The sequence below is a fragment of the Aedes aegypti genome, chromosome 2 (assembly GCF_002204515.2).
Source record: "Aedes aegypti strain LVP_AGWG chromosome 2, AaegL5.0 Primary Assembly, whole genome shotgun sequence".
Lineage (NCBI taxonomy): Eukaryota > Metazoa > Arthropoda > Insecta > Diptera > Culicidae > Aedes > Aedes aegypti.
In genome coordinates this window covers 191398330-191414907 of record NC_035108.1, presented here as the reverse complement: position 1 = coordinate 191414907, position 16578 = coordinate 191398330, and positions in this window count along the sequence as shown.

The following is a 16578-nucleotide window of genomic DNA, read 5'->3' as shown; positions in this document are numbered from 1 at the left end:
AATCGAACTCACGACTCTCAGTTCGATTCTCCTCGAGAACCAACTGCAAATGACATTTATTCTTATCAAATGCTTACATTCCCTGACTTGAATATTGGTAAATAATTCAAGTAATTTATCACAAAAGTTGTAATTTCAGCTTACTGTCTGCATTCTGCGTGCTAAAATTTTCCGCATGACAAAATAAATCAAAATATGGATGATATCTAATGTAAAGCAAGTGTTGTTAAGTTACCGTCGTTGGGGGTGACAATGGGTCAAAAACGGATATGTGCGATTTATTTTTTGAATAACTATCGCAATTTAACTCCAATAAACTTCAAATTTGGTGTGTATGTACTTTGATGGTACATTCACAACTGTTCAAAAAATTAAAGACAAATATTTATTCACAGCGGCACCACAAGTGAATGAATAATGACCCAATCTCACCCCATAGAGGGGGTGACATTGGGTCACTGTAATTGAAATAACTTGTTTTTGGAAATATGATTTCAAAACCATTCACAACTGGAAAATACTCAATACTCAAGTAGACTTGTTTGATGTTTCAGAGATGCTGTATTTAGAAAGAATAAACACATCTTAATGAAAAAAGAGAACACCCGGCACCGAAAAATGTCAAAAAAGTGGACTTGGAATTTCATTTACTATCGTTCTTGCTTGACCCAATCTCACCCCCATTTTCAATGTTTTAGACATCGTACCGAAAAAAAAGATTTTTTTGTGGGAAAATCAAATAGATTCCGGAAAATACCTGTGATGTGTAATGAAAAGGCTTTCAACATTCTACTAATACAACGATAGAGGCTAGAGTACATGCGTGATACTTTGTACAGGAGAAATTTAATGCTGTAAATTTTATCTAGTTTCAACATGCAAGTTCATTGATGTAGTACACAAAAACTACTATTTCCAAAAATGTATATTGTTATGAATTGAGTGTAATAATATGTTCCCTAACGTATGAATTATGAATTTTAGTAATATCAGCGTTATTAGCTGAAATATTTCACAAAACATATTTTTCCGTTTTGACCCAATCTCACCCCCTAGACCCATTGTCACCCCCATCGACGGTACATTCATTTTTTACTGATCATGTTTCCCTAAAATTTATTTATTCTTCAAAAAAAGAACAATCTTATGTGGGAAGATGATATTAACGTTATACCTCTTGAAACCCAAAGAACGCCATCACAACTTGAGGGCAGCGTTTTCGAAGGCAATAAACTGAACAAATATTAAATGCACTATATCGATCCTCTTATTTTAAACCTTTTGCTAGGGCATTGGACTATAATAAAAATTTCATTGTGATTTGATGCCTCCTGTGCGAGATTTGTGGCTTCAAAATTTGTGGTACATTATTTGCATAGGTTCCAAGCTGTTTCATTTTAATTAAATTGATTTGAATGAAAATTAATGACTTGTAAATGTAAAAAAAAAAACAAAAGTAATTTCTTTTCTCACTGGTTGGTCGCGAAAAATATGCCTGATCGCTAGGGTCGTGCATTCTTAAAGTTTGTGAACCTATGAGGTAGAGAGTGTTTGAATCGGTAGTAGTATAATAATTACTATTAAACGTCAAACTAACAAAACTTGTTTGGTTTTAAAACAAAGTGCAGCTCAAAAATATTCGGTGAAATTTGACCTTAATGAGAATCATTGGTTGATCAAGAAAAAATATTATTTCGTAATTGTTCAAACAAGAAGGTCAATGAAGACTTACACTTTTTGCTTTGTTGTCATGATCAGACTCAAAATCAGCATGAGTAACTAATTGGCTACAAAGATGACTAGAGTCAGTTAAGACCAAATCAATCGTAGATGGATTTCTAGAAGAGGAAAAACATGTAGGGCTATCAGGGTATTTAATTGAGATATACCCTGAAAAGCACTCATCAAATAAAATTCTGCCGTTGGAATTACTTTGAGAATTATTCCATTACCGATGTTTGGCATTAAAGTCACCAATGACAAAAAAATTGACTTTTTGCGGGTAAAATTTTCGCAAGTCAGTTTGGAGCAAATTAACTTGCTGTCCAGAGCATTGTAAAGGCAAATAGGCAGCTATGAAAGTATATTTACCAAGCTGTGTTTCAACTGCCGCACCTAAAATTTTAAAAACTTCAGTTGATGTTTTATACGCCTATGAATGATGATTACAACTCCCCACATGCCCCATCAAGTCGATCATTAAGATAAACAAAAAAGTCAGGATCTTTTTTAAGTTTAGAACCAGGCTTTAAATATGTTTTAGTAATAACTGCTATATGCACGTTATTAGCTGTAAAAAAATTAAACAGCTCGTCCTCTTTTCCATTCAAAGAACGAGCATTCCAATTTGCGTTCAGCTCTTAATAATAGCTTGTGCATTAATATCTTAAATACCTCAAACACAAGACAGGACAAGACATTTTGAATACGAATTTATAAGCTTTGTTTTCTTTATTGGCATTACATATCCACTTGAGTGGTTCAAAAATTTGATTTTGCTCCACACCACTCATTCGATTCAAGATCAAGATTACTGAAACGTCAGATTTAAAAACGGTCTTTGGCAAAGTTGTAGATGACAAATGTATTTAACAGTATCAACGTAGCGCTAATCCACAAGATCACTTGGGCAAACAATATGATCAATTGAAAGAATTGCTTACTTTTCCCTTGGTAATTTCCATATAAACTTTAAAGGGGCTGTGCAGTCTCAGCTTTCATCCAAATGAGCTCAAATTTTGGGAGGACACTCAGAACTAGATCTAAAATCGAATGAGGTGTGCAGCAAAAACGATTTTTTGAACCACTCTAATATCCTCTGTATTAAAATCTTTTCTGTGCATAGAATTCAAATTCATACTTATTTACTTAAAGCTCGTGATGCAGCAATTCGCAAATTGTGTCAGAAAAAATACAGTCCGATACAATTCTGGACTGCACCTGGAATGGATTCCGATATATCTATGTGCAGAAATGTAATATGTGTAATTATTACGCATTCAAATACATTGAATTTTATGAGTTTACAAAACAGAATAAAAATTTAAAATCTTTCAAGTTATAAGATAATCGTGAATTCCAATTACAAAAACTAAAAAATATTATTCAAGTTTAGCAAAAGATTTGTGCAGACCTCTTCAAGAAGTTCTATCTAAAAAAATAAAAATGGAATTGTGTTAGTATGTCAGAAGTTGGCTTGAAAACAGGTCAATGGATTTTCTTGATTCTTCAATGGTTATAATTGTGAAGGACTAAAATAATGGTAAAACTTCTGAAAAATTTGAAATAAACTGGGAACACAAACCTGACATTTTGAAAGAAGTTTTTGCATAGCCTACTACATGTCAAAATAACGTTTGCTGGGTCAACTACATAGTAGCAAATAAAATCGTCACCAAAAATCGTAATCCACTAAAAATTTCAAATATGGTTTGTTGATTGAAATTTACAACTTAAACTAATAAGTATTGTTGTGTAACTTAGCAATTCTGGGACGCTTGGTAACGCTTGAATCCGGGACTGGCCTGCACCATCCGGCACTTCTGGTCATATCAATATAAAGTAAATATATAAACTGTTCTCATTCTTAAATTGAATTTAGAGTGAACTGTGTTAGAATCGGTTTCTTCATAATCCACATGTGAATGACTCCCAGAATAACATAACAGGTGAGAACTCATTAATGCTATAAGTAGCCACATGTGATCTAGACACCGTAAATTACTCAAACAAAAATTTAATTCATTTTAAGAATCAATTTCAATCATTAACGAAAATTTACATCATCAATTTATATGATAATTGAGAGTCCTACAATTCATGTACTGTCGAACCTCTTAAGGAATGCACAAGCGACAGTTTATTTTAATGAACAGCGTCTGCTTTATGAACAGCCTCGGGCAGGAAGAGCTGTTCCAAGCATGAATCAAAACAAGTTTAGGTTTCAACTCGTGCCGGCGAAACCTCCTGAAAGTGAACGCTGATCACTTTTAAATTGATCCTAATGAGATTGGGCCCATCCGGATCCATTTAAAATGTTGCATCTTGTTGAAAAGTGGTGTGATGCGACGAGTATCGTCATACTTATTGAAAATTTCGAATTGTTGACGCCTTGGGGTAAAATAACCGGTATCGGTTTCGAAGACCCGTGAGGCAGAAACAAACCCTGATGATACAATGTTGCAAATCAGATTGCCTTATTAAAATATAATTTTCAAAATAATGACATCTTGCATCTCGAAAGGACTTTTGCTAATGATGTTTTAAGCCCTTCTCTGTTACTGCTGCTGAAGGCTTGAAATGTATATTTTCTCGCCTCCTGTCCTGACTTTGATTCCTTCCCCGGCAATCAACACTAATTTGGATTTAATTCATGCTGTTAACTACTAAATATTCAAGCAACATTGATGCAAGCTGCCGAAAGCATCTGCCTTCAAAAATCTTATCACATTGAAGTATGCTCGTAGTTCAACCGCTTTTCAGTTTCATAATTTGAGTGGCTCCGTCAAATTTTAAAATGCCGTATTTCGGAAGAATTGGTGAAAAATATGCGGATACCATGTTTATGTTAATTGCAAACGGTGTCATTCACACTTTATGGCTCTTGAATATCAATTTTACGTGTGATAATCGCCGGTGGCGGTCTACGCCAAAAGCTAAGAAAAGCGTGCGGTCGATGATAAATTTGAGGCACTTCGTTTGCAATCATTAATCAATTAGGCAATTTATCACAGGTTACTTTTTTTGCTTTACTGTCAAAGTGATCGTCAAAGGGGCCATCAAGGAGCGCACATTTTATTCCGTGATCTTATCAAACGGGCAGATCGACCGTTGAGATTCTGGTTGAACTGAGAGAGTTTTGCCACGAAGTTACGACGCTATATCAATCAACGTCTGGCTTATTCTGAAGGCAAAGCTGAATATATTGGCTTTGATCCATGTTCACTGTTTCTGACTTGATGTTGATATGCAAACACTAATTTATTAGTTGGACCATCGAAATGATTAGAATAATTGTATAATAATTAAACTTACATTTTTCTTTATTTTGTTCTAGGACTTGGACACAACTTTTCCATAATTTCCATAGAAGATTGCTTTAAAACTATAATCTATAGGTATAAATTCATCCAGCGCTGTTTACATAAATTTTCACATGAATGCGTAAAAACTGCATCCATGTGTTTGTTGGAAAATAACTTCTAGAAATTTCCCAGGAATTGTTTAAGGAACACATCCAAGGAATTTTTTAGGATTTTTTTTCGATGTAACTTGCAGAAACTTTTGAAGCCAAAGAATTGATTTTTTTATTCAAGTAGATTGAATCGTTAGCTGGAAACGTAAACCACGAGAAGAAACGTTTCTATAATATAAGTAATTATGCTATAATGTATTGCTACGACTATCTGCCTTATTTAGCCATCGGCAAATCAAACGGTTTTAATGACGGTTGTCCTTATTTTCTCACGTGTTATTATTTAACTTTTCGCGAATGAAAAGTACTGATTTCACTGATTTCGATTTAATCACTAAAATTATATAGCATTTCTTGTTTTTACTTGGCATATTTCCCTAGTGAAAGGTTCGCCGTTCTTTTATGCTGTACTCAATCAATCAATCCCAATCGCACCTCATATCAATTACAGTGATCATTGACAGTTAAGTAGCCGTAACACGTGGCGGTGGACGAAGCAGTACAGCAATTATTGGTGTAATCTTATGTATGGAATCTTGATACAATAATGACCATCAATCATCGGAACACTTCAGAGGATACGACTGGATAGATGTGGGAAAACTTTTGCAGATGCTTTAATAATTTAACTGGATGGTCGAGGGGTTCAGTTGAAAGGGTCCAAGTCACTCATGGCTCGGGTGGACAGATTGAAAAAGTTATTCTCATGTGTCGTGTTAAACTGACAACGTGAAGAGCAGTATTGAAACGATTCGAAAACAAAAAAAATGAAATGGGGCATTCGATCAAATTTATGATTGCGCAACTTACTTTAATCAATGTGGAATTGAAAGTTTCGGACGTATCCTGAGCAGTCATAGCACATAAAACAATGGATTATTAGTTCTTAAGAAAGCCGTGCTTAACTTTGGTCTTACGACAATCTTTTCATGTCAATTTTAAAGATCCCAATCTTAAGTTAAATGGACCGATAAAACTATTTTGTCGATGACAAACAATATTTTTTTCACGCGAAACATAGATCGCAAATATGCTTCTCCAATTGGGCCCACAAATTTTAAATAAGCTCTTGTTTTTATTCAATATTGTGATCGAGTGTTAGGTGTGAAAGTGAAGTTATAAGTTTAAAGTGGAAAGTAGTGAACGGAGTTGGATAAAGCTCAGTGCAGTGTAAAATAGTGAAGTTAATAAAGTGTTGGTGGAATAAGTTATTCCACCCGTGTAGAAAACACGTCACTGTTTCACCGTTTTAGTACTGCGGCCCCTCAGCAGTTACCAGTTTTCTTGCACAACTCTGGTAGCCAATTTCTCAGGTCCCATCTTAAAGAGCTTAGTTCCGATGCCAATCTTATCAGATGCGAGTAGTGCTGGATCCTTCGACCTTGAAGCTTGCTCCTGCGAGGATGGGTGATGAGGGCAGGATGAAACATGTCACGCGTTGTTCGCTAAGTGAGATGGAAAAGTGCAACGATTCGGTAGTAGTGTTGGATCTGTTGATCTTGTCGCTTGCGGCGTTCAGTGCTTTTATCGCGAATCCGGTTAGGCGGATTAATTTCAAATTATATATTTATCGTGTTCCAAATCGAATCCTTTAATCAACTCTCTCCATACCCAAACTCCCAGTGTTTACTTGAGGAAATGCAGAGGAGTCCTGGACTTCCATAAACCAAGTAACACCAAGTAATGAGAGCCCCAGTACTTACACATTGAAGATGCTACTGATCCTGAGTAACGGCTGTTAGTTTCCTGTGTAATAGGGTCCTAAAATTTTTGATAGAATCTTGATTTTATATATTATCACGATGAAGCGTTTTCATTTTTTCCACTACCTAAACTTTATTTCAAAAAATGGCTACAAACTTGATCATTGCAATATCAGATCATGTTTGACGTTCACTTAGTCGACAAAAACGCCACAGGGGTTTAACTTATCAACACTGGGGTTATTCCTATCTGATATTTCGGAAGGGAAACGGAAAACAAACTTCACTTAAAATTTGTGTATGAACCAAGAGATGGGACAAAATCTCAAAACCGGAAACAATGTTTTTTGGACTTAAATCAACGAAAAACATTTTGAAATTTAGTACATATATTTGTATTTTTGGCGTATCTTTAAGGATTTGGTACTCAAATTGTGACAGGGCTTTAGAACCCTATTTAAAAAAATGGGTCGAAATTTCTACCTTGTCACTTTTGAAAAGTCTCTACCAGGCTTCTGGCACCACAAAACTACCCCATGGGAAAAAAACGAGCCATCATCTTCGGTTCCCACTGGGAAGTGGTTCCCCATGACAGTTCAATGTTAGTAAACAAATAGTCGTTTCGGGAAAAACAATCTAGAATGGCGAAAATAATTGTTTGGGGAAAATGTGCTTAATGCTACTTTACGCTGATTTGAACAGACACACAGTTGCAAATGCTTGAAATATTTGATTCTGAACGAAAACGTTTTTTTATGGTGAGCCTCGAAAACAGTTTGATGAAATGGGAAATTATTATTGATACGATTTGGCCAAAGTGAGTAATTACTCTTGAGTTTGATGCTCACTACAAAAACATGGCTACTTGGCAATGGGCTGGTCTCTACACCTACTCCATCGACAAAGACGCCACATGGGTTTTTACTTTTGACACAAAATGTTTCTGTTTCATACACTGAGAACAGCGTTGCGGTTGAAAATACTATATCAGAGGGTTAAATTAAATACACAACGCCACTTGATTTGTGCAGACTAAATTCGCATTTATTTAGAATATTTTGTGCATTCATTTTTACCATGGCACCATTTTTATAGTAAAAATTACTATGTCATGGTTAAAAACTTGCAGCAGACCAGAATCGAACCGAGGATCTGGCGATTGTCAAGCGCGAACGCTAGCCGCTCGGCTATCGACGCGGTTAGATTCAGAGGGAACAAAACGCAAATAAAAAGCGTTCATGATAGCTCAATCGTGGTTGGAATAGTAAATTTAAAAACACGTTCATAGTTCTCATTACTGCAACGCTTGTTTCAGTGTACTCACTGAGCTCTTATTGGGCCACACCCGAGCGAATTCAAATTGGCAGTTGTTCTTTTTAGTACATTGTCCGTATTCCTATCTGCTTTATCAATTTAATCTATTTGTGGGTCTGATCCGACGTTGCCTTTTTATCAGCCCATAGAGAAGTCCATTCCTTGCCGTTGGTCGATCGTCATGTTATCGTCAGAAGAGCGTCCGTACCATGGCCGCCTGAAAGCGGACTGACAACGGACGCTCTTCTGACGATAACATGACGACGGGCGGAGCTCGTTTAGTTTTCAAGTGGACCGCTTATGAAACGAACGTTTAGCCAACTACGCCACGTTGCCCCCCTAAAATGGCCTTACGTACTGGTGTACTACACTAACTCGGTCGATGATGCGGGTCCAGATGCAATGTGGGGTAGGGTAAATTATGTATTTTGGACAGGCTAAGGATATGACTGGAAACGACGATCAATTAACTGCATTAGATACTAATATTTTATTACGTAATGATACTTATATGCTTAAGGCTTCATTGTTCTTTGAGTTTCTGGGAATAAAAAGCTTACAAACTGTAGTGTTAGCTTCCAAAATAGAGTTTTTTGGTGACATGTCTGTTATACATTTCGGACACCAAATATACATTTTGGACACCCTCATGTGAATATAATTTGGACAAGGGCGTTATCTCAATATCCATACAATGGTTTCTTAAAAAGACGATTGTTTCATAAAACTTTGAGAGTTTACTTGTGACTTATGCATTTTTTTAGCTTATTGGATGTGTATATTAGTGATAATCAATAATTTCATTTAATGCAAGCAAATATCATCAGATCCACGAGAAAACGCCTGCAAGTATGCATGCATGCGACATTCGAGTGTATTTCATCAGATGACCAAATTATATCAACAGAACAAAAACCATAATCTATTTTGGACATCACCTGATTTATGCCTTATATACTCATGTTAAGATTTTAGATGAACTAAGCTTAAATTTTAGACATATTTAATCATATTGCCACTTTTAAACTTTTTATGAATGTCAATTCTGAGCTCTATTATTGCATTTAATGTATGTTCTTGAAACGCACGTCCTCTTGCATTCGTAGGTTTCACAGATGTTCTGATGATACAATTTACAATTTTGATAGTTTTGAAGCCTATTTGTAATTGTTTTGAAAATAGTCATCATTATTAAGTAGCATAGTGTATTAATAATGCAATACATGATTTCCCGTACATAGATTCCTCACCATCTCATTGGAAATGAGCATAGAACGACTAGCCTGTCCAAATTATATGCATGTCCAAGTTATATACGTTACCCTATTTAGAGGTGCGGGCGAACATCAAATTAGTATTTGTGATAACATCAGTTTTGAAGTGGTAGTTGTGCAATGCCAACTGTTGCAAAATTATAGTTTTTAAATTGAACAACCAATCCTTTGTGCCAAACGCTGTCGAATGTTTTTTCTATGTCTAGAAGAGCAAGACCAGTTGAATAGCCTTCAGATTTGTTGGAACGTATTAAATTTGTTACACGTAAAAGTTAATGAGTGGTCGAATGTCCATGTCGGAATCAGACCGTTCATTGCCAAAAATTGAATTTTCATTGATGTGGGCCATCATTCTATTCGAAATGAACTTTTCAAATAGTTTATTGAGTTTCGGGTTAGAGAAATTTTTAATAAGTGTTTTTTTTTCTAAGTACAACTTTTGGCCGATTTACAAAATTTTGTTTTTTTTTTTTTATATAAAATAAATACGTTCTGATGATACAATAAGAATCTTCGAATTAATCTAAACCATAATGATTATATGGAAAACTTCACTAGAAGTGTCAATTTTTGAATTACAGTAGTTTCTCGATTATATCACTGCTCGTTTTAATATCGCTTCATTATGTCACTCTCGATTTTAGCACGGTTTTCTGTTCGAATTTATCACGCCACAATAATTGTATGAAATTCATACATTTTACATTGACAAATAACTTTAAACAATTAACATTTATCTATTTGACCAATGTTCTACATGCTTCTCATTTCATTCGGTCTATTTCTGCAACATAAATATCAAATTTTGATGAAAATCATATAGCAGAAAAATACATTTTTATTTTATCACGCTTCGCTATATCACGCCAAAAATTTTTGGGTCCGTGATATAATCGAGAAACTACTGTACATCAATGCAAAAAAATATTATTTAAATAATAAAATAGGTCAGTATCTCCATCAAGAACATAACGTTTTCGAGAGTATAGGTCATATATCTCTCTTCATTTACTTATTTTTCTTGATGGAGATATGCGAATAACCATTGAAAATGGTTATTTATTTCACTTTCATCATTATTTCACTTTTCATCATTTAAAATTATGAAATTCGATGATAACTGCTTCTAGAGAAGCAATCAATATAATCATTATGGTTCAGAATAATTTCATAACTCTTATTGTATTATTAGAATGTAATCCAATATTTTGAACATCGAACTAAACAAGGTAAAACGAGTAGGGTTTTCATGATCATGACTTTTGGTAGATGAAATATAGCGAATTTCGAAACATTGATAAGTTTTTGCAAAAACTTGCAAATTTTTGATTAAAATTATGTTGTGAATCATGATGTTTTTACAATAATTTGTTCGAAAATTAAATAGAAACAATATTTTTTTGTACAGTACATGTATGTACAACGGATGGTGTCTTAAATGAAGCATTTTTCAATTTTTACCTAAAAAGAATAAAAAAAAAAAATAAGTGATTTACTTATTTCTTACCATAACTTTGTTATTTAAAGTCCTGAACTTTGGTGTCTTCGACAACATGTCGTAACGTTCCAAAACTCTGCGAAGACGCGAAGTAAAAAAGAATGTTTCGCAGCGCCACCTAAGCGGCGAAATTTCCTACTAACTTTTATCATCACATTAAAGAATGTTTGCTCTCCAAGATAAGTGTCCTTTGATACCAACCGAAAAAGTGCACTCCTAATGCGCTAGAGGTTTTGTCTTGCTAAACTCTGCTCCTGGCCAGGTGTGCAATGGCTGTCTAACTAACATTCCTTCCCTTCCCCGATAACCGCATTGGGCGTGGCCGGTGCCGTTACTAACATTTAAACATTAAACTCTCGATTTGTGCACATTGAGAATGGTTTAATCCAGCAAAGCTTGAAATCATATTGAAAACTAATTTTGATGCTGTGGTATTGCGGAATTGACGTTATAAACAGGAAATGCATTCATCCTGCTTTCTTTTTAATGTTGGATATTGCTCGGGTAGCTAATCCAAAGCCTCATTCATTAGTCTCTGTGCAACTTCGATTGTTCTGTTCAATCACGGAGTGCATAGCATAGCATAGACTGACTGTACATGTCAATGGTTGCTACTCCGTGATTGATCGGAACTGGTAAGAACTGCACTACGATCCAAATGAATAAGCGATGAGAGTTTCCGCTTACTCTTGAAGTGCAATTTGTGCAGATCTAATATTATTGATCAATAACGGCGCCGGCCAAGTCCTTACAGTCAGTTGGGATGGGGAAGGAATGTTAGGGTGTAATGATTATTGCTTCTAGAGACCGAGAATACCTCTGCATCTCCACAATCACCACGGGAAGGGTGTTTATTAGTGAGGGAGGAAAAGATCTGGGAGTCACCTCTGGTCGGTGATGCGATCCATGGACAAGGGGGAAATATACGACTTATATTTAAAGCTAGTTTTGTATTTTTGTCTCGAGAAGTTTTTGGTAGAAGCTTTAAAAAATACGTCAACATCTATAATGTCGAACAATTCAAAAGACGTTTTAATTAATGACAAAAACTGAAAATTACATCTATATATTTTAAATTATATGAAACAGGAATAATGCCGACACTAGTTTGTTAAAAAATTACATATGAGTATTACTGTGCATTTTGTTTCGATATGGTAGAAGTTTTAGAAAATACGTCAACATTCACAATGTCGAACAATCCAATAGATAATTTTTAATAATGTCAAAAAGAGAAAAATATACGTATATTGAAATTGTATAATAAAAAAGCATAATGCCGAAACTTATAGTGAAGAACCATACAAAGTATGTTTTAATATTACATAAAAGTTACGCTTTCAAGAAAAAATGTGTTATCATAAGCATGAAACGAACTCACCAGTTGGTAATCCATTCTCGACTGAACACAAAACTGACACTGACAGCAAAATTTCTTTGCGTCCCGAAAACAAACCGTCTTGCTAGGGCCTTCTCAAATACCTACCCAGCAAGACGCACCAAAACAGGGAAAAAAAATCTCTGGCGACGAAAACGTAGTAAATACTGAGAAAAATTGTTTTCACAAATTTTCAATTGTCTCAATAACATTATAGTCGTACAAAATCGACCCTTTCTGAGCCCCTCCTGGCTACACCACTGGCCCATCACCCGAAAGGCTTTGGGATTTTTCATATTTTGATATGTAGAATCTAATAAAAATAGTCCGGTTTAAAACCCCGTGTAACACCATCGTGACCTTCCCTTGTCAGTAGGAAAACTATAAAAACATGAGCTGAGCAATTCTCGCTGGAACCAGGCCGCCATCGGCACCCATCGTTAGAATTCCAATTTTATGTCACTGATCGCTAGTTTTCGATAAAACTTAAGGGTGGTCCTTTCTGTTTTCTCAAATTGGTGGACCCCTCGTACGCCAGCTAGCTGAACAGTTTGCGAAAAAGCCCATTTTTTGATAAATCTTGGGTATTTCTTCACGTGATATGTCTCATATGTGGCTTGGAACACATAGCAAACTTAATGACATCGTATAGAGAAAGGATATAGCTTTCATTTAAACTCAAAAAAATTTTGGCGGCCATTTTGAATTTGGCCGCCATCTTGAATTTTGTTAGAAAAATCGATTTTTCACCATTAGCGCACCGCTAGTTTTGAATTCTAAGATCACCATCAGAAAGCTGAGGAAAAAATGCGTAAGATAGGCTACAAAAACTAGGTGAGCAAAGGTATTTACCCTATGATATGAACGATTTTCTAAATCATGTTCTACTATTTTGACGTATATGGCGAGTGCAATCAATGCAAACATAATTTTTTGTACAAAGAAACAAGTTTTCAATCGTTGGTGTATTATTTGAGACAAATGAAGAATAGGATTATTAATTTGAGTGAAAAAATCTGGCGGCCATCTTGGATTTTGACGCCATCTTCGTTTTAAGTAGTAAAATGAGTTTTCACCTTGTTAGCACTCAACATGTTGAATTTCAATGCTACCGTTATACTTATTCTTCTTCTTGTTCTTCTTTTTCCTCACGTTACGTACCTACTGGAACAGAGCCAGCCCAGTAGATTGACTAGTTTTAAAAACAAATTATCAAATAGGATTTTTTACGCTTATTTGCTACTTGAATGATTCTTCTGCATATCTTCGAGTTGTGAAATAGCATTATTTCTTTCATTTATTTGGTGTAAAACAATTGATACAAATGAACAATCAGTTGAACAGCTGAGATATGATAAGAAAGATAGAATCTGATTGTTTTTTTTTAACGGAGGCCTTATAATTCAACATGTTGAGCACTGAGATGGTAAAAAATCATGCAACTGCTAAAAACCAAGATGGCGTCGAAAGCCAAGATGGCCGCCAGTTTTTCTAACCTCGAAATTATACACCTGCCTTTCGGCATTACGTCCACATTAGAACAAAAGCTGCTTATCATCATTCAATTTCGCTATTTTCGCGGTTCTAAAACGAAACTTTATGGCTTGGAAATTCAAGGATGTTTTTTGCTTCAAAATTTAAGCCTTTCATTATAAATTAATGCAATTTTGTCAATATTTTACGTTAGAACTACAGATATTACCACAAGGCTTACTAATGTCCCGACACGCAATCTATAAACTTCATACAATGAACAACAATGCATAGGTTAAAAAATAATGTTCGTTTAATACAATCAATGTTATTTGATGGTTTTCATTTATTGAATTCATTTATTCATTATACTGAATTCAAAGATATGTCGAAGAATTATTCTGTTGTCAGAAATCGCATTAAAAAAGAAAATTCCTGTTTAATAACATGGATTTATAACTAATAAAGCTGAGTATCAGGCTCGGTTCCAGTAGGGACGTAACGTCAGTGAAATGAAGAATAATAATAAGAAGAGTATACGTAACCTTTTTTTATTGGTAACCTCTAAATTCGACATGCTGAGTGCTAACAAGGTGAAAAAATAATTCTACTACCTAAAATCAAGATGGCGTCAAAATCCAAGATGGCCGCCAGATTTTTTCAATAAAAATAATATAATTCTTTACTCGACTCGAATAAAACAACAAAGGTTGAAAACTTGTTTCTTTGTTGTACAAAAAATGGTGTTTGTATTGATTGCACTCGCCAAATACGTCAAAATCGTATAACATGATTTAGAAAATCGTTCATTTGATAGGGTAAATACCATTGCTCACCTAGTTTCTGTAGCCTATCTTACGCAATTTTTTCTCAGCTTTCTGATGGTGATTTCAGAATTCAAAACTAGCGATGCGCTAATGGTGAAAAATCGATTTTTCTAACAAAATTCAAAATGGCGGCCAAATTCAAAATGGCCGCCAAAATTTTTTCAAGTTTTAATGAAAGCTATATCCTTTCTCTATACGATGCCACTAAGTTTGCTATGTGTTCCAAGCGAAATATGAGACATATCCCGTGAAAAAAAATCCAAGATTTATCAAAAAATGGGCTTTTTCGCAAACTGTTCAGCTAGCTGGCGTACGAGGGGTCCACCAATTTGAGAAAACAGAAAGGACCACCCTTAAGTTTTATCGAAAACTAGCGATCAGTGACATAAAATTGGAATTCTAACGATGGGTGCCGAGCGTTAAATTGTTGATTCAGTGTTATTTGCTTTGATGTTAACTAAATAAATGAAAATCAATTATCATCAGTTCTACCATATAAAAACTTATGCATCTCACAGAAAAAAAAAATATTTTGGCATTGACTTCCATTGACTTGACATTGTTTTTCCAAAATTCTTGACGCTCTGTACGATTACACAAATTGAAGTATTTTTTCTGTTCAAATCTGATGTCATTAAAAGAGGATAAAAAACGAATTATTCCTCACGAACGACATGCTTATTATTTTGGAATGTTGTCTTCATAAAATGATAGCTCATATTCCCATTTCTCCGTTATTAATTGTAGGAGCACGTGCAGAAGTAATAATTTGAAAATTGCTCATGTCTCCAGGCGTGTACCGGTTATTTTTCCAAACACACCACCAGACCAGTATCCCGGTACCATATCATTCGATGATCAGTAGCAATAGCACATTATAAGTGCCTCTACCAGAGGCATCCCGCAATCGATTTATCTTCATACGCACATAACACGAGCCCCAAACTGCGGTAATGGGAACAGGTGTGCCTTTGCGCACCTTGGTTCAGCTGGGCGACCGTCAAGTAACGGGAACCTCCAATCGCGGAGTTGTCTCCCGTTCGTTATCTGTTTCGACGCCGAGTTGTCACACTTTTCGGACAGTAATATATGGTTCGAAGGCCCATCAGAACATGGCAACGGAGTAAAAGCGGGGAAAACTGCTGGCTATGAATTTTAAACCCTTCTCGATTAAAGTCCCTCGTCACCACGACTTCGAGCTCAACTGAGCGGTGTGCTCTACTGGTTGGTAGCTGTGAAGTCGTGTTTTTAGTCGATACTCTAAAATGGTAATTTAAATAATCGAATCGTTTGATTTTTGTTTTTTGACTCGGTGCAACCGCAGATCATGGGAACTTCGGCTCGAGTGACTACAAAGAGGCTCATTAGTGGGAGCGAAAATATCAGAATTATCATAAGGCACCGGTTGCAGTCGGGGTTTTTGTTCAGCGATCAGCGATGGGACGACACGATGAGCAACCGGTTAAACGGAAAAGAGTAGCCCGTAATGGCACTTGGTATCTTGTTCGAGTTCCTCCTGAAGATGATTCTTTTGCGTCGAACCGTGTCTACTTCAGTTGAGTTCCATTATACGCCAAGGTGGACTTTGCTAGACGATTAGACGATGATGTTAATGTGAATGGGTCATAACTTAGCGTAACTAATTTGTTTATACATGTTCGATTGGTGATAGTGGCGGCTGTGTGTTTTATGTCTAAGCATCGGAGTCTGATCTCTGACACAAGCGTGGAACAGAAAGTAAATGGCTGTCATTAGATACTTAAGTCGATTGATGATAAAGTGTTTCGGTATTTTCCACCCTGATGCCATTAGAGAGCTTAGAGTTCATATGCATTACCATTGAATAGTTATGGGATCATGATGTGATTTGAAAGCGTTTCAGATATTGGTAGATTTTCGTGGAGTGTAGATACTTCT